The sequence below is a fragment of the Mytilus galloprovincialis genome, chromosome 4 (genome assembly GCF_965363235.1).
Source record: "Mytilus galloprovincialis chromosome 4, xbMytGall1.hap1.1, whole genome shotgun sequence".
NCBI lineage: Eukaryota > Metazoa > Mollusca > Bivalvia > Mytilida > Mytilidae > Mytilus > Mytilus galloprovincialis.
In genome coordinates, this window is record NC_134841.1 from 58576334 (window position 1) to 58600148 (window position 23815).

The following is a 23815-nucleotide window of genomic DNA, read 5'->3' on the forward strand; positions in this document are numbered from 1 at the left end:
CATGGGTCAAGAAAAACATACAGGCCGGTTTATCCCTTGAAAGCCAACATCCTTTGATCTACCGACAACTTACCTGTAGAATTATGTTGGCGTTTAAGGAATCGGTGCATTACGTTTGCGCGCATTACCATTACATTTGCGCGCAAAAATCATTACGTTCACGCGCAGCTTTTGCTTACATTTGCGCGCATTTTTTGACAGGTAAACTCAGGTAAAATATTATACAGGTCATAATACTTATTATTTATTAATTTGTTCAATTATTTATAACGTAAATATTTAATCCCCAAATGCGCGCAAACGTAGTGCGCCCTAAGGATTTTTTTCTTTCTGCAGTGCCACATCATAAATACAAATGTACTAATGAGTTTTATACAATAGCGACATAAAATTACCAGAGTGATCTAAATTACAGATAGAGATTATAGTGTCAAGTTGACACTTCTAAAGACTAAAGACTAAAGGTTCACTCGATAGACGCAAATTTTAAACTTCAAAAATTAAGGTTAATCGAGCAAATTTATTAAATAATTGATTTTTACTTATTTTTAAATTAACACCGAGCTCATGAGGGTCTTAAATCTGATCTTATTGCTGTGTCCACAATTCTTTTTCTACGTATTTCGTGTATCGGTGTGGACAATTCCATGTTTATATCACATGACATTTCCGCGGGAAATTCTTCTATTGAGACCGTACGAATGGATGTGAATTTGGATTAATGCATATATATTGTGAAATAAATTGTTGATGATCACATTTTCTACAACACAGTTAGATGTCAGGTTTGTACACATTTAGTCTCAACTCTAGTCTATATCATAGGCGGATCCAGGGGGGGGGGGGGGGCTGGGGGCCCGGCCCCCCCTTTCGTGGGAAAAATTTGGTTGATTATATAGGGAATCATTGAAGCATGACTGGAACGGGCCCCCTCTTAGGTCAGTCAGCGGCCCCCCCCCTTTAGGAAAAGTTCTGGATCCGCCACTGTATATTCTAAACTGAGCCAGTGAACTTACTGGTGAAGGGATACATGTGCTGCATAATCCCATCACATTTCAGACATTTCAACCAACAAAAAACTATTGAATATTTTATCAACTGACATATCTATTTTTATTTTATCTAATGTCAGTCATACCAACTGACAAACTCAGCGGAAACCGTGTATTCAATAACAATTTTATTTGTGTATTTTAGGGGTTGTTTACATTTTGAGTTGTATGATAAACGTATATATATATGTTTGTATGTGTTTCTTAATGAAAACAGCTCAATTTTATGATACTTTATTATACAAATCATGCCACACAGTTTGTTTACACTTGAGTGTGTCTAAATGACCCACATTGCAGCAATGAAAATGGTATATCCCAATTTATTTATTCAATAAATTTGGTACAAATTTCCATTGTCTGTGTTTTTCTATAGAGTAAATGATGACTTGCATTAATCCATCAATCACTCTATTGGCACACACATGCTGATGTAGGGAAACAGAATCTGCTGAGGTTTGCCAATTGCTGTTTCCTAAAAATCTATCACAACTTTCAATTTCTTCGTTTATTTCTGTAATCACGAAAACAACCGAAGATGACAATATTGTAGGGCGCCATGTGCTGGTGTGTAAATAATGTGCTATGTTTCATGCTAATTAACAAGTCTTTAAATTGCGCCCGGCCTTCGCAGATGAATTGTTTGAAGTCAGGTTGTACTAGTTCCTGTCAATATAATACTTCAATGGTTATATATATATATATACATATATATACACATTAATGGATCTACAATCTATCGATACCTGTATCTTGGCATTGCACAAGGTCATGTTTTTTTCTCTTGACTGTTAATGACGTCTTTACACTAATGGATGTGTGCAGATTGATAATTTAGTCTTAGCCGAAGGGACAAGTGAGCTTATGCCATCACTTGGCGTCCGTCGTCGTCCGTCGTCGTAAACTATTTCAAGAATCTTCTCCTTTGAAACTACTGGGCCAAATACTTTCAAACTTTAACTGAATGTTCCTTAGGGTATCTAATTTATAAATTGTATCCGAAGTTTTGATCTATCAACAAACATGGTCGCCATTGCTAAAAATAGAACATAGGGGTCAAATGCAGTTTTTGGCTTATAACTCAAAAACCAAAGCATTTAGAGCAAATCTGACATGGGATAATATTGTTTATCAGGTCAAGATCTATCTGCCCTGAAATTTTCAGATGAATCAGACAACCTGTTGTTCGGTTACTGCCCCTGAATTGGTAATTTTAAAGAAATTTTGCTGTTTTGGTTATTATCTTGAATATTATTATAGATAGAGATAAACTATAAACAGCAATAATGTTCAGCAAAGTAAGATTTACAAATAAGTCAACATGACGAAAATGGTCAGTTGACCCCTTTAGGAGTTATTGCCCTTTATAGTCAATTTTTAACCATTTTTCGTAAATCTTAGTAATCTTTTACAAAAATCTTCTCCTCTGAAACTACTGGGCCAAATACTTCCAAACTTTAACTGAATGTTCCTTAGGGTATCTAGTTTGTAAATTGTATCCGAAGATATGATCTATCAACAAACATGGTCGCCATTGCTAAAAATAGAACATAGGGGTCAAATGCAGTTTTTGGCTTATAACTCAAAAACCAAAGCATTTAGAGCAAATCTGATGTTCGGTAATATTGTTTATCAGGTCAAGATCTATCTGCCCTGAAATTTTCAGATGAATCAGACAACCTGTTGTTGGGTTGCTGCCCCTGAATTGATCATTTTAAGGAAATTTTGCTGTTTTTGTTTATTATCTTGAATATAATTATAGATAGAAATAAACTGTAAACAGCAATAATGTTTAGCAAAGTAAGATCTTCAATTAAGTCAATTTGACCAAAATTGTCAATTGACCCCTTAAGGAGTTATTGCCCTTTAAAGACATTTTTCACAATTTGTTCATCATGTTGACTTACTTTAAAAAATCTTCTCCTTTGAAACTGCTGTATCAATTTCAGCCAAACTTAGGCTAAATGAGTTTCAGAGTATCTAGTATAAATTTTATATTTTATTTCCTTGTATGTCAAGAAACATAGCTCCTATGGCTAAAATAGAACATAGGAGAAAATGATTATTTTTTTTGGCTTTTGAAGAAAATAGGACGATCCAAAAACATTTAAATAAATTGAAAAGCCAAAATAATCATTGATGAGAGATTTAACCAAAAGAATTAAGGTGAGCGATTCAGGCTCTTGAGAGCCTCTTGTTTTATTAGTTGTTAGTGGCTTTGAACTAGCTGTCAGTTAACTGTGAGTACTCTCAGATCTGTTCCTAGTGTCTTTTTGTTGTTGGGATGTACAAATACCCGGCCACATCCATTTGTATTTTTGTCCATCTGATGAGTTGAGCCTTTTTCAACTGATTTTTGTCAAGCCTGCGATTTTTGTTTGCAGAAAGCTTGACATAGGGATAGTGATCCAGGGGCCACGGGGGGCATTAGCTAGCTTCTTAAAAGCTTTATATTTTAGAAGGTGGAAGACCTGTATGCTTCATACTCTGTATATAGATGCCTCATGTCATGAAGTTTCCCTCAGTCACATGTCCAATGTCTTTGACCTCATTTTCATTGTTCAGTGACTACTTGAAAAAAAGTTATTTTTAGTAATGTTAAATTCTCTCTTATTATAAAATGTAAACTATTTCAACTAGTCACTTGTTCAGGTGGAACTTTTAAACCAGAGGAAGAACAAAGTAACTACAATGTAGTTAATAAGTTCTGGAGAACTTTTCGGCTAGTTAGTTCTTTCCGCCTGGAACTTTCCAACGTTGGAACAAAAGAGCATTTACAATAACTTGGACATCATACTAAAATCAGAAGTATACACAAGAAATTAATAAAATTTAAAAAAATGTACAAAACAATTATGAAAAATAAATGTGATATACAGCAACAATCACCGCATTAATGGGTCTTCACTATGGACAGGTACATACAGAATGTGGTGGCTTAAACATCTTAACTGGCACAAAACTCTCCCCTAACATAGGACAGTGTATGTGTATTATCTCAGACATTGAATCTTTATCAATATAAATTGGAAATAACTTTTGAAAGTGGTAGGATTGCATAACATAAACATTACTGTACAAGCATTATTTGATACTTTAGAAATAGCTGAGAACAATGCCTGAGTTAAATATTTTGACTAATTCTTTACACTATTCATCTGAACGTGGCCAAGTTTGCCTTTGGGTTTTTGATTAACTGCCTATAGCACCCTTTGGTGCTTTGATTTTACTTCATTGACCTATGTTGTTCATCTCATTTCAGTTCTTGAATATGATATGACTAAAACCTGCAGTCACCTTACTTGGAAATGAGATGTATTTTGGAGAGCCAGATTATGGTAGCCCTAGGTATAGTCAGCTTTTTATTTATAATGATAAATGATTTGACAAGTTGCTTTTAAAAAAAAAAAGTCAATACGTGAACCTTAGAACTTTTTTTTGCTAATTATTTTAACTGAATTGTAAATTAAATCTCAGTATTTTCATTACCATGTATGTGGAGGCTAACATTTTCTTTTTATTGTAATAATAGGATAATTATGGCATGTCGAGAGTGGTGTTAAATATAAAGAAGGGAGATAAGGGATGTGTTTATTTCATTAGTTCGTTTCTGGATGGTGTTAGCTTTCATTTTTACCAGTTTGAATAGTCAAACTACTACCAATGGATGACACTTCTATGGTGTTTATTGGTAGAGGTAATATTACACCTTGATTCCCTTCAACACAAAGTATTGGCTCACACTGAACAGCAAGCTATTAAGGGTCCAACCATTCAAACAGGAAAACCAAGGGTCTAATCTATATAAAAAACGAGAAACATGTATGGATTTTAGTTTCTTGTGTACAATTTGGAAATTAGTATGGCGTTCATTATCACTGGACTAGTATATATTTTTTTAGGGGCCAGCTGAAGGACGCCTCCGGGTGCGGGAATTTCTCGCTACATTGAAGACCTGTTGGTGACCCTCTGCTGTTGTTTTTTATTTGGTCGGGTTGTTGTCTCTTTGACACATTCCCCATTTCCATTCTCAATTTTATGGATGACAACCACTTTACATCAGATTCCTGATTTAGGACAGGTGCTATCATTTGCAGCAGGGTTAAACATTTTAATGGTTCCAAACCTTCTCCCTTTTCTGAAACAATAGTACAACATCACAACATAGAAAGACACACTATAAAATATCAATTGGAAGGCTTTACTCAATAAAAAAAAAACACAAATTAACACACAATGAATACTTAATATCCTGTCATATCAGGAGCCTGTTTTTCTGTTTGATTATTATCATGTGACATGTCTATTTTTTGTGGTTTTTTTTAAATGTTTTCTTTGCATTTGAACCTATCTCACATATTTATTAATAAGACAGACAGATGCAAAAATTATTGTATATTAGATCATGTAATCTCTCAATGGGTCTTGTTGGAGAATTACACTTATTGATGATCAGTCGTAAGGAACATCAATTAATGTCTCCTACTGGTTGACCATTTCACAATGCCTCATTTATTATTTCTAGATTAATTTAAAGAATTTTTGAAAGACTGAGGTACATGTGTCCATGTTTTGAATCTTTATTATTCTTTAAGAATTATACGTATGGGAATCTATTTTTTTTCTATATAGATTATCAACTATATCATTCATTACCATATACATGATGTAGCAGATATAAAGTGATCTGTATAAATTTCTTTATTGCCAATTTTTAAGGTGCTCTTAATTACAGGAAGCTAATACAGATAAGAAGAATAAATGTTCCGAACGAACAATAATTAAGGTTTCGAATATTCCTCCATAGACTATATTTCTAACTTATAAATATGCTTGAACCTTAGGGGTTCACACAAAAAATCTTATTATTATCACACCCCATGCTACATAGGTTTTACCCATTTAGTCAGTCATTTTTTGTCGAGCCTGCAACTTTTGTTGCAGAAAGCTCGACATAGGGATAGTGATCCGGCGGCGGCTACGGCGGCGGCGGCGGCGGTGTTAGCTAACTTCTTAAAAGCTTTATATTTTAGAAGGTGGAAGACCTGGATGCTTCATACTTTGTATATAGATGCCTCATGTTACGAAGTTTCCGTCAGTCACATGTCCAATGTCCTTGACCTCATTTTCATGGTTCAGTGACCACTTGAAAAAAAAATTCAAATTTTTTGTAATGTTGAATTCTCTCTTATTATAAGTAATAGCATAACTATATTTGATATGTGCGTACCTTGCAAGGTCCTCATGTCTGTCAGACAGTTTTCACTTGACCTCGACCTCATTTCATGGATCAGTGAACAAGGTTAAGTTTTGGTGGTCAAGTCCATATCTCAGATACTATAAGCAATAGGGCTTGTATATTTGGTGTATGGAAGGACTGTAAGGTGTACATGTCCAACTGGCAGGTGTCATCTGACCTTGACCTCATTTTCATGGTTCAGTGGTTATAGTTAAATTTTTGTGTTTTGGTCTGTTTTTTTCATACTATATGCAATAGGTCTACTGTATTTGTTGTATGGAATGATTGTAAGGTGTACATGTCTAGCGGGCAGATGTCATGTGACTTTGACCTCATTTTCATGGTTCAGTGGTTATAGTTAAATTTTTGTGTTTTGGTCTGTTTTTTTCATACTATATGCAATAGGTCTACTATATTTGTTGTATGGAATGATTGCAAGGTGTACATGTCTAGGGGGCAGATGTCATGTGACCTTGACCTCATTTTCATGGTTTATTGGTCAAAGTTAAGTTTTTGAGTTTTGGTCTATTTATCTAATACTGTATGCCATAGGTCAACTATATTTGGTGTATGGAAATATTTTATGATCTCTATGTCAGTAGCGCAGGTTTCTTTTTACCATGACCTCATTTTCACGGTTCATTGCACAGTGTTAATTTTTTGTGTTTTGGTCTATTTTTCTTAAACTATAAGTAATAGGTCAACTAAATATGTTGTATAGAAGCATTGTTAGCTGTACATGTCTGTCTGGCATGGTTCATCTGACCTTGACCTCATTTTCATGGTTCATTGGTCTTTGTTTAGTTATCTAATCTTGGTTAATGTTAAGTTTATGAGACAGTTGTAATAAAGCTTTATACTTAGGACTATCAACATAATATCAATGATTAGTATAGAAGGCGAGACATTTCAGCGTGTGCACTCTTGTCTTTCCTTTGTGCAGACTCCAAATCTTTAATTGGTTTTCAATATTAAACAGATAAAACTATGCCATAAGCTATTGATCTTAAATTCTAATTCATAAACTCAAACGAACATAAAATATTTATTAAATAACCACAAACTCTTACATGGGAGACGCCACTTGCAGAGACAAGCGCACATTTTATTATAAATATGAGTATAATATTGTTGAAAGTTCATATATATACAATGTATATATATATAGCTATTAAGCCGCTTGTACTGGTTTCCCCATACTTGTGGTCCACAAATCTGAAAATAAATAATATGATTAATAATATTATTTAATTTGCAAAATGCTACCACATGTACACTTTGACTGCAATGGCTCGAAAGACTTTAAACCACCTGAGTTCACTCGTGCATAAACTCAATATTCCAATTGAACCGACCTTACTATAATTAACCAAACACATGTTAACTATAAACAAACAACATTTTACATGTTCCATTTTGTACAACTTTGATAAATACATTTTATATGTAAGATTGCTATATTAAGATTCTATCAGTTAGACCTAAACCAGAGAAGTTGTTTTTTTTATATATCTGTGAGCTAGCATGTTTATTCAGAAAAGGAAAGATGACTTATCACAAGATACTTAAGGGCATACGATACAGTTACAGGGGAGGTAATGACGTTGCTAATGTAAAATGTTATTTTCGCGACGTCAAACTGTGACATATCGGGAAAAGATGTATTTTTCGACTGATTTTTATCATTCAAACTGATTTAATTTGAAAACGAGTTCATGGACCCCTATTTTTCAAAACAGCAATTTGTTTCATTTTGCAGGGAGATTATGTGACCCAAATTTTATAAAACTGTAAATAGAGGATTTTTTAAAATTTTGATAAACATGCAGCAAAAAATGACGTATTTTCTTCAATTCATGAACATATGATAAATATGAGTTATTTCTGAATAAAAAATGCACAATGTTTTAGAATACTTATCAAATACAGATATTACCGATTATTTAACAAAAAACAATTTGTGTTTATCTTTTATAACAAAAAAGTTATGTCTTTCTTTCGAAAATGAAATTACGGCCACAAATCTGAATTTTGAGCAAATATACAAAATTTCGACCTCATTTTACTCAAAAAGTAGCACATGAAGGTATATTTTTTATTACATATTTGATTTAATCAGGTATAAAATAGCCTATATCCAAATTTTCACGAACTTGTAAATACAGGATCAAAACTGTATCGTATGCCCTTAAATAAGGGATATTCAAGTTTTTAATCACTATGAACTGAAAAAAGTTATTGAAAAGACAAGACATTTTTTAAAAGCTAACGGTGGTAGTTTTCATGAAGTTTAGACCAGTATTCAATGGGAGATAACTCTAATCACATTGAGGTTATTGATTTTTATGATAAACATTGATCATTGTTTTATCCAAAGTCAGCTGACTTGAATTTTCATGATTTGGTTTTGCATAAAACTATAAATTATCAATTATAAAACATTTAAAACTAGTTAGAATTATTTTTGATCATAATTATTTAGGTATTTAAGATATTTATTTCAATGAGTTAATTTATGTGTAGACCTTCTCTTAATCTTGTTTCTTCATACAAAATTCTAATAAATATTTTTTCTTTTCAGCATTTCTATAAAGTGATAACATAACTTAAAGAAATTCAAAACTTTTCCTATATAACATTAACCATAGCCATGCTTACGTCAATTAAAGATAACTTTTTCATTTTTTTTATAACTGGTTATGATGTTGGATGCCATTTTTTTAAACGAAACATTGGAATAGCATGGATCCCTCCCTATAAGCACACTAACTTCTTAGTGTATCCTACGTCATAGACCATATATTACAATGTAATATATTTTACTAACTTGTGAAGAAAATATTGATTGAAAATAATTTAACTCATCTCTACTCTGTATATACTATATATTGCATAAAGACTGCACCTGTACTGAAGACAAACACTGCACTTGCACTTGGACTGAAGACCAAAACACTGCACTTGGACTGAAGACAAAAACACTGCACTTGGACTGAAGACCAAAACACTGCACTTGGACTGAAGACCAAAACACTGCACATGGACTGAAGACCAAAACACTGCACTTGGACTGAAGACCAAAACACTGCACTTGGACTGAAGACCAAAACACTGCACGTGGACTGAAGACACTACACCTGGACAAAATATCCAAGTTGAATGGGACTAGGGACCACTGGAACTAGCTCCTTCAAAAAGCATATTCATTATTGACCTCTTTATTGATGTGTTATGATGAAATCATGTTTTTGATAATTGCATTGATTAATGATCATGCCTTTAAATTTGGATTGACCTCGACCCAAGACTTATAGTTTCTCCTGAGTATAAATGAGTTTGCTCGTTGAAATTGTATAGAAAAAATTTCAATAAAATATTTACCATTTTGTTGGCTGGTGCACCAATATAGATTTTCATAATTGGCTCTAATTTAAAATTAAATTTTTTTAAATCGGAAAATTGCAACACCAATCAGTGTCTATTTAAAGTTGATAATTATTTATAGCTTTTGTTCAAGATACAGCCTTTTCTTTAATATATGTTGCCACTTTGGACTGAAGAAGATGGATTCATGGCAGAAAGGAGGAGTCAGCCAACCTGTATGTATTTTTTTGCAGTTTTTCTTAAAACTATGTTTCTATTTGATAGACATTAAGATCAATTTTTTTCTGAACAGTTTTGGAAAAAAACTGCTTCATGTTAAATTGGTACTTGTAAAAGCAGACCACTGCAGAGAGCAAACTTAAGTTTCAATTTAAAAATGACATTCAGTATGGGCTTTGCTTATTATTAAAGTTTACCTATAATTGTTAATTTCTGTGTCATTTTGGTCTCTTGTGGAGAGTTGTCTCATTGGCAATCATACCACATCTTCTTTCTTTATCAAAATTAAATTCTGAAAAATTGCAACAGGAAAGAGTCGGTATTTAAAGATGATATTAATTTATAGTTTTTTGTTGCAGGTAGACAGCCTCTACGTGGCCGGCCTGCACAGATGAAGAGGAGGAGGACACCACTCATGGCTTGGGCAGGGTTTTAACACGTGGGTATTATTCCGTCATTACAGTTTTTCTTCAAACTTTGTTTATATTCGATAGGCAATAAGATCTGTTTTTTTCTGGAATAGTTTGAAAAAAAACAGAGGCTTTATTTATGTTAAAATGGGACTTTTGAAAGCAGTATTCACTCTGCGGAGAGCAAACTTTTGGTTTTGATTTAAAAATGCCATGGGGTTTGGACTTTGCTCATTGTTGAAGGCCGTACGGTTACCTATAATTGTTAGTTTCTGTGTCATTTTGGTCTCTTGCGGAGAGTTGTCTCTCATTGGCAATCATACCACATCTTCTTTCTTTATCAAGATTAAATTCTGAAAAATTGCAACAGGAAAGAGTCGGTATTTAAAGATGATATTAATTTATAGTTTTTTGTTGCAGGTAGACAGCCTCTACGTGGCCCGCCTGCACAGATGAAGAGGAGGAGGACACACCACCACTCATGGCTTGGGCAGGGTTTTAACACGTGGGTATTATTCCGTCATTACAGTTTTTCTTCAAACTTTGTTTATATTCGATAGGCAATAAGATCTGTTTTTTCTGGAATAGTTTGAAAAAAAACAGAGGCTTTATTTATGTTAAAATGGGACTTTTAAAAGCAGTATTCACTCTGCGGAGAGCAAACTTTTGGTTTTGATTTAAAAATGCCATGGGGTTTGGACTTTGCTCATTGTTGAAGGCCGTACGGTTACCTATAATTGTTAGTTTCTGTGTCATTTTGGTCTCTTGCGGAGAGTTGTCTCTCATTGGCAATCATACCACATCTTCTTTCTTTATCAAGATTAAATTCTGAAAAATTGCAACAGGAAAGAGTCGGTATTTAAAGATGATATTAATTTATAGTTTTTTGTTGCAGGTAGACAGCCTCTACGTGGTCCGCCTGCACAGATGAAGAGGAGGAGGACACCCCACCACTCATGGCTTGGGCAGGGTTTTAACACGTGGGTATTATTCCGTCATTACAGTTTTTCTTCAAACTTTGTTTATATTCGATAGGCAATAAGATCTTTTTTTTCTGGAATAGTTTGAAAAAAAAAACAGAGGCTTTATTTATGTTAAAAAGGGACTTTTAAAAGCAGTATTCACTCTGCGGAGAGCAAACTTTTGGTTTTGATTTAAAAATGCAATGGGGTTTGGACTTTGCTCATTGTTGAAGGCCGTACGGTTACCTATAATTGTTAGTTTCTGTGTCATTTTGGTCTCTTGCGGAGAGTTGTCTCTCATTGGCAATCATACCACATCTTCTTTCTTTATCAAGATTAAATTCTGAAAAATTGCAACAGAAAAGAGTCGGTATTTAAAGATGATATTAATTTATAGTTTTTTGTTGCAGGTAGACAGCCTCTACATGGCCCGCCTGCACAGATGAAGAGGAGGAGGACACCCCACCACTCATGGCTTGGGCAGGGTTTTAACACGTGGGTATTATTCCGTCATTACAGCTTTTCTTCAAACTTTGTTTATATTCGATAGGCAATAAGATCTGTTTTTTCTGGAATAGTTTGAATAAAAAACAGAGGCTTTATTTATGTTAAAATGGGACTTTTAAAAGCAGTATTCACTCTGCGGAGAGCAAACTTTTGGTTTTGATTTAAAAATGCCATGGGGTTTGGACTTTGCTCATTGTTGAAGGCCGTACGGTTACCTATAATTATTAGTTTCTGTGTCATTTTGGTCTCTTGCGGAGAGTTGTCTCTCATTGGCAATCATACCACATCTTCTTTCTTTATCAAGATTAAATTCTGAAAAATTGCAACAGGAAAGAGTCAGTATTTAAAGATGATATTAATTTATAGTTTTTTGTTGCAGGTAGACCGCCTCTACGTGGCCCGCCTGCACAGATGAAGAGGAGGACACCCCACCACTCATGGCTTGGGCAGGGTTTTAACATGTGGGTATTATTCCGTCATTACAGTTTTTCTTCAAACTTTGTTTATATTCGATAGGCAATAAGATCTGTTTTTTCTGGAATAGTTTAAAAAAAACAGAGGCTTTATTTATGTTAAAATGGGACTTTTAAAAGCAGTATTCACTCTGCGGAGAGCAAACTTTTGGTTTTGATTTAAAAATGCCATGGGGTTTGGACTTTGCTCATTGTTGAAGGCCGTACGGTTACCTATAATTGTTAGTTTCTGTGTCATTTTGGTCTCTTGCGGAGAGTTGTCTCTCATTGGCAATCATACCACATCTTCTTTCTTTATCAAGATTAAATTCTGAAAAATTGCAACAGGAAAGAGTCGGTATTTAAAGATGATATTAATTTATAGTTTTTTTTTGCAGGTAGACAGCCTCTACGTGGCCCGCCTGCACAGATGAAGAGGAGGAGGACACCCCACCACTCATGGCTTGGGCAGGGTTTTAACATGTGGGTATTATTCCGTCATTACAGTTTTTCTTCAAACTTTGTTTATATTCGATAGGCAATAAGATCTGTTTTTTCTGGAATAGTTTGAAAAAAAACAGAGGCTTTATTTATGTTAAAATGGGACTTTTAAAAGCAGTATTCACTCTGCGGAGAGCAAACTTTTGGTTTTGATTTAAAAATGCCATGGGGTTTGGACTTTGCTCATTGTTGAAGGCCGTACGGTTACCTATAATTGTTAGTTTCTGTGTCATTTTGGTCTCTTGCGGAGAGTTGTCTCTCATTGGCAATCATACCACATCTTCTTTCTTTATCAAGATTAAATTCTGAAAAATTGCAACAGGAAAGAGTCGGTATTTAAAGATGATATTAATTTATAGTTTTTTTTTGCAGGTAGACAGCCTCTACGTGGCCCGCCTGCACAGATGAAGAGGAGGAGGACACCCCACCACTCATGGCTTGGGCAGGGTTTTAACATGTGGGTATTATTCCGTCGTTACAGTTTTTCTTCAAACTTTGTTTATATTCGATAGGCAATAAGATCTGTTTTTTCTGGAATAGTTTGAAAAAAAACAGAGGCTTTATTTATGTTAAAATGGGACTTTTAAAAGCAGTATTCACTCTGCGGAGAGCAAACTTTTGGTTTTTGATTTAAAAATGCCATGGGGTTTGGACTTTGCTCATTGTTGAAGGCCGTACGGTTACCTATAATTGTTAGTTTCTGTGTCATTTTGGTCTCTTGCGGAGAGTTGTCTCTCATTGGCAATCATACCACATCTTCTTTCTTTATCAAGATTAAATTCTGAAAAATTGCAACAGGAAAGAGTCGGTATTTAAAGATGATATTAATTTATAGTTTTTTTTTGCAGGTAGACAGCCTCTACGTGGCCCGCCTGCACAGATGAAGAGGAGGAGGACACCCCACCACTCATGGCTTGGGCAGGGTTTTAACATGTGGGTATTATTCCGTCATTACAGTTTTTCTTCAAACTTTGTTTATATTCGATAGGCAATAAGATCTGTTTTTTCTGGAATAGTTTGAAAAAAAACAGAGGCTTTATTTATGTTAAAATGGGACTTTTAAAAGCAGTATTCACTCTGCGGAGAGCAAACTTTTGGTTTTGATTTAAAAATGCCATGGGGTTTGGACTTTGCTCATTGTTGAAGGCCGTACGGTTACCTATAATTGTTAGTTTCTGTGTCATTTTGGTCTCTTGCGGAGAGTTGTCTCTCATTGGCAATCATACCACATCTTCTTTCTTTATCAAGATTAAATTCTGAAAAATTGCAACAGGAAAGAGTCGGTATTTAAAGATGATATTAATTTATAGTTTTGTTTTGCAGGTAGACGGCCTCTACGTGGCCCGCCTGCACAGATGAAGAGGAGGAGGACACCCCACCACTCATGGCTTGGGCAGGGTTTTAACATGTGGGTATTATTCCGTCATTACAGTTTTTCTTCAAACTTTGTTTATATTCGATAGGCAATAAGATCTGTTTTTTCTGGAATAGTTTGAAAAAAACCAGAGGCTTTATTTATGTTAAAATGGGACTTTTAAAAGCAGTATTCACTCTGCGGAGAGCAAATTTTTGGTTTTGATTTAAAAATGCCATGGGGTTTGGACTTTGCTCATTGTTGAAGGCCGTACGGTTACCTATAATTGTTAGTTTCTGTGTCATTTTGGTCTCTTGCGGAGAGTTGTCTCTCATTGGCAATCATACCACATCTTCTTTCTTTATCAAGATTAAATTCTGAAAAATTGCAACAGGAAAGAGTCGGTATTTAAAGATGATATTAATTTATAGTTTTTTTTTGCAGGTAGACAGCCTCTACGTGGCCCGCCTGCACAGATGAAGAGGAGGAGGACACCCCACCACTCATGGCTTGGGCAGGGTTTTAACATGTGGGTATTATTCCGTCATTACAGTTTTTCTTCAAACTTTGTTTATATTCGATAGGCAATAAGATCTGTTTTTTCTGGAATAGTTTGAAAAAAAACAGAGGCTTTATTTATGTTAAAATGGGACTTTTAAAAGCAGTATTCACTCTGCGGAGAGCAAACTTTTGGTTTTGATTTAAAAATGCTATGGGGTTTGGACTTTGCTCATTGTTGAAGGCCGTACGGTTACCTATAATTGTTAGTTTCTGTGTCATTTTGGTCTCTTGCGGAGAGTTGTCTCTCATTGGCAATCATACCACATCTTCTTTCTTTATCAAGATTAAATTCTGAAAAATTGCAACAGGAAAGAGTCGGTATTTAAAGATGATATTAATTTATAGTTTTTTTTTGCAGGTAGACGGCCTCTACGTGGCCCGCCTGCACAGATGAAGAGGAGGAGGACACCCCACCACTCATGGCTTGGGCAGGGTTTTAACATGTGGGTATTATTCCGTCATTACAGTTTTTCTTCAAACTTTGTTTATATTCAATAGGCAATAAGATCTGTTTTTTCTGGAATAGTTTGAAAAAAACCAGAGGCTTTATTTATGTTAAAATGGGACTTTTAAAAGCAGTATTCACTCTGCGGAGAGCAAACTTTTGGTTTTGATTTAAAAATGCCATGGGGTTTGGACTTTGCTCATTGTTGAAGGCCGTACGGTTACCTATAATTGTTAGTTTCTGTGTCATTTTGGTCTCTTGCGGAGAGTTGTCTCTCATTGGCAATCATACCACATCTTCTTTCTTTATCAAGATTAAATTCTGAAAAATTGCAACAGGAAAGAGTCGGTATTTAAAGATGATATTAATTTATAGTTTTTTTTTGCAGGTAGACAGCCTCTACGTGGCCCGCCTGCACAGATGAAGAGGAGGAGGACACCCCACCACTCATGGCTTGGGCAGGGTTTTAACATGTGGGTATTATTCCGTCATTACAGTTTTTCTTCAAACTTTGTTTATATTCGATAGGCAATAAGATCTGTTTTTTTCTGGAATAGTTTGAAAAAACCAGAGGCTTTATTTATGTTAAAATGGGACTTTTAAAAGCAGTATTCACTCTGCGGAGAGCAAACTTTTGGTTTTGATTTAAAAATGCCATGGGGTTTGGACTTTGCTCATTGTTGAAGGCCGTACGGTTACCTATAATTGTTAGTTTCTGTGTCATTTTGGTCTCTTGCGGAGAGTTGTCTCTCATTGGCAATCATACCACATCTTCTTTCTTTATCAAGATTAAATTCTGAAAAATTGCAACAGGAAAGAGTCGGTATTTAAAGATGATATTAATTTATAGTTTTTTTTTGCAGGTAGACAGCCTCTACGTGGCCCGCCTGCACAGATGAAGAGGAGGAGGACACCCCACCACTCATGGCTTGGGCAGGGTTTTAACATGTGGGTATTATTCCGTCATTACAGTTTTTCTTCAAACTTTGTTTATATTCGATAGGCAATAAGATCTGTTTTTTCTGGAATAGTTTGAAAAAAACCAGAGGCTTTATTTATGTTAAAATGGGACTTTTAAAAGCAGTATTCACTCTGCGGAGAGCAAACTTTTGGTTTTGATTTAAAAATGCCATGGGGTTTGGACTTTGCTCATTGTTGAAGGCCGTACGGTTACCTATAATTGTTAGTTTCTGTGTCATTTTGGTCTCTTGCGGAGAGTTGTCTCTCATTGGCAATCATACCACATCTTCTTTCTTTATCAAGATTAAATTCTGAAAAATTGCAACAGGAAAGAGTCGGTATTTAAAGATGATATTAATTTATAGTTTTTTTTTGCAGGTAGACAGCCTCTACGTGGCCCGCCTGCACAGATGAAGAGGAGGAGGACACCCCACCACTCATGGCTTGGGCAGGGTTTTAACATGTGGGTATTATTCCGTCATTACAGTTTTTCTTCAAACTTTGTTTATATTCAATAGGCAATAAGATCTGTTTTTTCTGGAATAGTTTGAAAAAAACCAGAGGCTTTATTTATGTTAAAATGGGACTTTTAAAAGCAGTATTCACTCTGCGGAGAGCAAACTTTTGGTTTTGATTTAAAAATGCCATGGGGTTTGGACTTTGCTCATTGTTGAAGGCCGTACGGTTACCTATAATTGTTAGTTTCTGTGTCATTTTGGTCTCTTGCGGAGAGTTGTCTCTCATTGGCAATCATACCACATCTTCTTTCTTTATCAAGATTAAATTCTGAAAAATTGCAACAGGAAAGAGTCGGTATTTAAAGATGATATTAATTTATAGTTTTTTTTTGCAGGTAGACAGCCTCTACGTGGCCCGCCTGCACAGATGAAGAGGAGGAGGACACCCCACCACTCATGGCTTGGGCAGGGTTTTAACATGTGGGTATTATTCCTTCATTACAGTTTTTCTTCAAACTTTGTTTATATTCGATAGGCAATAAGATCTGTTTTTTCTGGAATAGTTTGAAAAAAAACAGAGGCTTTATTTATGTTAAAATGGGACTTTTAAAAGCAGTATTCACTCTGCGGAGAGCAAACTTTTGGTTTTGATTTAAAAATGCCATGGGGTTTGGACTTTGCTCATTGTTGAAGGCCGTACGGTTACCTATAATTGTTAGTTTCTGTGTCATTTTGGTCTCTTGCGGAGAGTTGTCTCTCATTGGCAATCATACCACATCTTCTTTCTTTATCAAGATTAAATTCTGAAAAATTGCAACAGGAAAGAGTCGGTATTTAAAGATGATATTAATTTATAGTTTTTTTTTGCAGGTAGACAGCCTCTACGTGGCCCGCCTGCACAGATGAAGAGGAGGAGGACACCCCACCACTCATGGCTTGGGCAGGGTTTTAACATGTGGGTATTATTCCGTCATTACAGTTTTTCTTCAAACTTTGTTTATATTCGATAGGCAATAAGATCTGTTTTTTCTGGAATAGTTTAAAAAAAAACAGAGGCTTTATTTATGTTAAAATGGGACTTTTAAAAGCAGTATTCACTCTGCGGAGAGCAAACTTTTGGTTTTGATTTAAAAATGCCATGGGGTTTGGACTTTGCTCATTGTTGAAGGCCGTACGGTTACCTATAATTGTTAGTTTCTGTGTCATTTTGGTCTCTTGTGGAGAGTTGTCTCTCATTGGCAATCATACCACATCTTCTTTCTTTATCAAGATTAAATTCTGAAAAATTGCAACAGGAAAGAATCGGTATTTAAAGATGATATTAATTTATAGTTTTTTTTTGCAGGTAGACAGCCTCTACGTGGCCCGCCTGCACAGATGAAGAGGAGGAGGACACCCCACCACTCATGGCTTGGGCAGGGTTTTAACATGTGGGTATTATTCCGTCATTACAGTTTTTCTTCAAACTTTGTTTATATTCGATAGGCAATAAGATCTGTTTTTTCTGGAATAGTTTGAAAAAAAACAGAGGCTTTATTTATGTTAAAATGGGACTTTTAAAAGCAGTATTCACTCTGCGGAGAGCAAACTTTTGGTTTTGATTTAAAAATGCCATGGGGTTTGGACTTTGCTCATTGTTGAAGGCCGTACGGTTACCTATAATTGTTAGTTTCTGTGTCATTTTGGTCTCTTGCGGAGAGTTGTCTCTCATTGGCAATCATACCACATCTTCTTTCTTTATCAAGATTAAATTCTGAAAAATTGCAACAGGAAAGAGTCGGTATTTAAAGATGATATTAATTTATAGTTTTTTTTTGCAGGTAGACAGCCTCTACGTGGCCCGCCTGCACAGATGAAGAGGAGGAGGACACCCCACCACTCATGGCTTGGGCAGGGTTTTAACATGTGGGTATTATTCCGTCATTACAGTTTTTCTTCAAACTTTGTTTATATTCGATAGGCAATAAGATCTGTTTTTTTCTGGAATAGTTTGAAAAAAACCAGAGGCTTTATTTATGTTAAAATGGGACTTTTAAAAGCAGTATTCACTCTGCGGAGAGCAAACTTTTGGTTTTGATTTAAAAATGCCATGGGGTTTGGACTTTGCTCATTGTTGAAGGCCGTACGGTTACCTATAATTGTTAGTTTCTGTGTCATTTTGGTCTCTTGCGGAGAGTTGTCTCTCATTGGCAATCATACCACATCTTCTTTCTTTATCAAGATTAAATTCTGAAAAATTGCAACAGGAAAGAGTCGGTATTTAAAGATGATATTAATTTATAGTTTTTTTTTGCAGGTAGACAGCCTCTACGTGGCCCGCCTGCACAGATGAAGAGGAGGAGGACACCCCACCACTCATGGCTTGGGCAGGGTTTTAACATGTGGGTATTATTCCGTCATTACAGTTTTTCTTCAAACTTTGTTTATATTCGATAGGCAATAAGATCTGTTTTTTCTGGAATAGTTTAAAAAAAAACAGAGGCTTTATTTATGTTAAAATGGGACTTTTAAAAGCAGTATTCACTCTGCGGAGAGCAAACTTTTGGTTTTGATTTAAAAATGCCATGGGGTTTGGACTTTGCTCATTGTTGAAGGCCGTACGGTTACCTATAATTGTTAGTTTCTGTGTCATTTTGGTCTCTTGCGGAGAGTTGTCTCTCATTGGCAATCATACCACATCTTCTTTCTTTATCAAGATTAAATTCTGAAAAATTGCAACAGGAAAGAATCGGTATTTAAAGATGATATTAATTTATAGTTTTTTTTTGCAGGTAGACAGCCTCTACGTGGCCCGCCTGCACAGATGAAGAGGAGGAGGACACCCCACCACTCATGGCTTGGGCAGGGTTTTAACATGTGGGTATTATTCCGTCATTACAGTTTTTCTTCAAACTTTGTTTATATTCGATAGGCAATAAGATCTGTTTTTTCTGGAATAGTTTGAAAAAAAAACAGAGGCTTTATTTATGTTAAAATGGGACTTTTAAAAGCAGTATTCACTCTGCGGAGAGCAAACTTTTGGTTTTGATTTAAAAATGCCATGGGGTTTGGACTTTGCTCATTGTTGAAGGCCGTACGGTTACCTATAATTGTTAGTTTCTGTGTCATTTTGGTCTCTTGCGGAGAGTTGTCTCTCATTGGCAATCATACCACATCTTCTTTCTTTATCAAGATTAAATTCTGAAAAATTGCAACAGGAAAGAGTCGGTATTTAAAGATGATATTAATTTATAGGTTTTTTTTGCAGGTAGACAGCCTCTACGTGGCCCGCCTGCACAGATGAAGAGGAGGAGGACACCCCACCACTCATGGCTTGGGCAGGGTTTTAACATGTGGGTATTATTCCGTCATTACAGTTTTTCTTCAAACTTTGTTTATATTCGATAGGCAATAAGATCTGTTTTTTCTGGAATAGTTTGAAAAAAAACAGAGGCTTTATTTATGTTAAAATGGGACTTTTAAAAGCAGTATTCACTCTGCGGAGAGCAAACTTTTGGTTTTGATTTAAAAATGCCATGGGGTTTGGACTTTGCTCATTGTTGAAGGCCGTACGGTTACCTATAATTGTTAGTTTCTGTGTCATTTTGGTCTCTTGCGGAGAGTTGTCTCTCATTGGCAATCATACCACATCTTCTTTCTTTATCAAGATTAAATTCTGAAAAATTGCAACAGGAAAGAGTCGGTATTTAAAGATGATATTAATTTATAGTTTTTTTTTGCAGGTAGACAGCCTCTACGTGGCCCGCCTGCACAGATGAAGAGGAGGAGGACACCCCACCACTCATGGCTTGGGCAGGGTTTTAACATGTGGGTATTATTCCGTCATTACAGTTTTTCTTCAAACTTTGTTTATATTCGATAGGCAATAAGATCTCTTTTTTCTGGAATAGTTTGAAAAAAAACAGAGGCTTTATTTATGTTAAAATGGGACTTTTAAAAGCAGTATTCACTCTGCGGAGAGCAAACTTTTGGTTTTGATTTAAAAATGCCATGGGGTTTGGACTTTGCTCATTGTTGAAGGCCGTACGGTTACCTATAATTGTTAGTTTCTGTGTCATTTTGGTCTCTTGCGGAGAGTTGTCTCTCATTGGCAATCATACCACATCTTCTTTCTTTATCAAGATTAAATTCTGAAAAATTGCAACAGGAAAGAATCGGTATTTAAAGATGATATTAATTTATAGTTTTTTTTTGCAGGTAGACAGCCTCTACGTGGCCCGCCTGCACAGATGAAGAGGAGGAGGACACCCCACCACTCATGGCTTGGGCAGGGTTTTAACATGTGGGTATTATTCCGTCATTACAGTTTTTCTTCAAACTTTGTTTATATTCGATAGGCAATAAGATCTGTTTTTTCTGGAATAGTTTGAAAAAAAAACAGAGGCTTTATTTATGTTAAAATGGGACTTTTAAAAGCAGTATTCACTCTGCGGAGAGCAAACTTTTGGTTTTGATTTAAAAATGCCATGGGGTTTGGACTTTGCTCATTGTTGAAGGCCGTACGGTTACCTATAATTGTTAGTTTCTGTGTCATTTTGGTCTCTTGCGGAGAGTTGTCTCTCATTGGCAATCATACCACATCTTCTTTCTTTATCAAGATTAAATTCTGAAAAATTGCAACAGGAAAGAGTCGGTATTTAAAGATGATATTAATTTATAGTTTTTTTTTGCAGGTAGACAGCCTCTACGTGGCCCGCCTGCACAGATGAAGAGGAGGAGGACACCCCACCACTCATGGCTTGGGCAGGGTTTTAACATGTGGGTATTATTCCGTCATTACAGTTTTTCTTCAAACTTTGTTTATATTCGATAGGCAATAAGATCTGTTTTTTCTGGAATAGTTTGAAAAAAAACAGAGGCTTTATTTATGTTAAAATGGGACTTTTAAAAGCAGTATTCACTCTGCGGAGAGCAAACTTTTGGTTTTGATTTAAAAATGCCATGGGGTTTGGACTTTGCTCATTGTTGAAGGCCGTACGGTTACCTATAATTGTTAGTTTCTGTGTCATTTTGGTCTCTTGCGGAGAGTTGTCTCTCATTGGCAATCATACCACATCTTCTTTCTTTATCAAGATTAAATTCTGAAAAATTGCAACAGGAAAGAATCGGTATTTAAAGATGATATTAATTTATAGTTTTTTTTTGCAGGTAGACAGCCTCTACGTGGCCCGCCTGCACAGATGAAGAGGAGGAGGACACCCCACCACTCATGGCTTGGGCAGGGTTTTAACATGTGGGTATTATTCCGTCATTACAGTTTTTCTTCAAACTTTGTTTATATTCGATAGGCAATAAGATCTGTTTTTTCTGGAATAGTTTGAAAAAAAAACAGAGGCTTTATTTATGTTAAAATGGGACTTTTAAAAGCAGTATTCACTCTGCGGAGAGCAAACTTTTGGTTTTGATTTAAAAATGCCATGGGGTTTGGACTTTGCTCATTGTTGAAGGCCGTACGGTTACCTATAATTGTTAGTTTCTGTGTCATTTTGGTCTCTTGCGGAGAGTTGTCTCTCATTGGCAATCATACCACATCTTCTTTCTTTATCAAGATTAAATTCTGAAAAATTGCAACAGGAAAGAGTCGGTATTTAAAGATGATATTAATTTATAGTTTTTTTTTGCAGGTAGACAGCCTCTACGTGGCCCGCCTGCACAGATGAAGAGGAGGAGGACACCCCACCACTCATGGCTTGGGCAGGGTTTTAACATGTGGGTATTATTCCGTCATTACAGTTTTTCTTCAAACTTTGTTTATATTCGATAGGCAATAAGATCTGTTTTTTTCTGGAATAGTTTGAAAAAAAACAGAGGCTTTATTTATGTTAAAATGGGACTTTTAAAAGCAGTATTCACTCTGCGGAGAGCAAACTTTTGGTTTTGATTTAAAAATGCCATGGGGTTTGGACTTTGCTCATTGTTGAAGGCCGTACGGTTACCTATAATTGTTAGTTTCTGTGTCATTTTGGTCTCTTGCGGAGAGTTGTCTCTCATTGGCAATCATACCACATCTTCTTTCTTTATCAAGATTAAATTCTGAAAAATTGCAACAGGAAAGAGTCGGTATTTAAAGATGATATTAATTTATAGTTTTTTTTTGCAGGTAGACAGCCTCTACGTGGCCCGCCTGCACAGATGAAGAGGAGGAGGACACCCCACCACTCATGGCTTGGGCAGGGTTTTAACATGTGGGTATTATTCCGTCATTACAGTTTTTCTTCAAACTTTGTTTATATTCGATAGGCAATAAGATCTGTTTTTTCTGGAATAGTTTGAAAAAAAACAGAGGCTTTATTTATGTTAAAATGGGACTTTTAAAAGCAGTATTCACTCTGCGGAGAGCAAACTTTTGGTTTTGATTTAAAAATGCCATGGGGTTTGGACTTTGCTCATTGTTGAAGGCCGTACGGTTACCTATAATTGTTAGTTTCTGTGTCATTTTGGTCTCTTGCGGAGAGTTGTCTCTCATTGGCAATCATACCACATCTTCTTTCTTTATCAAGATTAAATTCTGAAAAATTGCAACAGGAAAGAGTCGGTATTTAAAGATGATATTAATTTATAGCTTTTTTTGCAGGTAGACAGCCTCTACGTGGCCCGCCTGCACAGATGAAGAGGAGGAGGACACCCCACCACTCATGGCTTGGGCAGGGTTTTAACATGTGGGTATTATTCCGTCATTACAGTTTTTCTTCAAACTTTGTTTATATTCGATAGGCAATAAGATCTGTTTTTTCTGGAATAGTTTGAAAAAAAACAGAGGCTTTATTTATGTTAAAATGGGACTTTTAAAAGCAGTATTCACTCTGCGGAGAGCAAACGTTTGGTTTTGATTTAAAAATGCCATGGGGTTTGGACTTTGCTCATTGTTGAAGGCCTTACGGTTACCTATAATTGTTAGTTTCTGTGTCATTTTGGTCTCTTGCGGAGAGTTGTCTCTCATTGGCAATCATACCACATCTTCTTTCTTTATCAAGATTAAATTCTGAAAAATTGCAACAGGAAAGAGTCGGTATTTAAAGATGATATTAATTTATAGTTTTTTTTTGCAGGTAGACAGCCTCTACGTGGCACGCCTGCACAGATGAAGAGGAGGAGGACACCCCACCACTCATGGCTTGGGCAGGGTTTTAACATGTGGGTATTATTCCGTCATTACAGTTTTTCTTCAAACTTTGTTTATATTCGATAGGCAATAAGATCTGTTTTTTCTGGAATAGTTTGAAAAAAAACAGAGGCTTTATTTATGTTAAAATGGGACTTTTAAAAGCAGTATTCACTCTGCGGAGAGCAAACGTTTGGTTTTGATTTAAA

General features: G+C 35.6%; 1 long non-coding RNA gene across 1 annotated transcript; it reads left to right on the top strand.

Moving 5' to 3' along the window:
- The first annotated feature begins 679 nt into the window (after positions 1–679).
- Positions 680–9639, top strand: LOC143072541 (uncharacterized). Its single transcript, XR_012977226.1, has 3 exons — positions 680–785; positions 4315–4400; positions 8873–9639. It is a non-coding gene; the product is annotated as an uncharacterized LOC143072541 (long non-coding RNA).
- The last annotated feature ends 14176 nt before the right edge of the window (positions 9640–23815 follow it).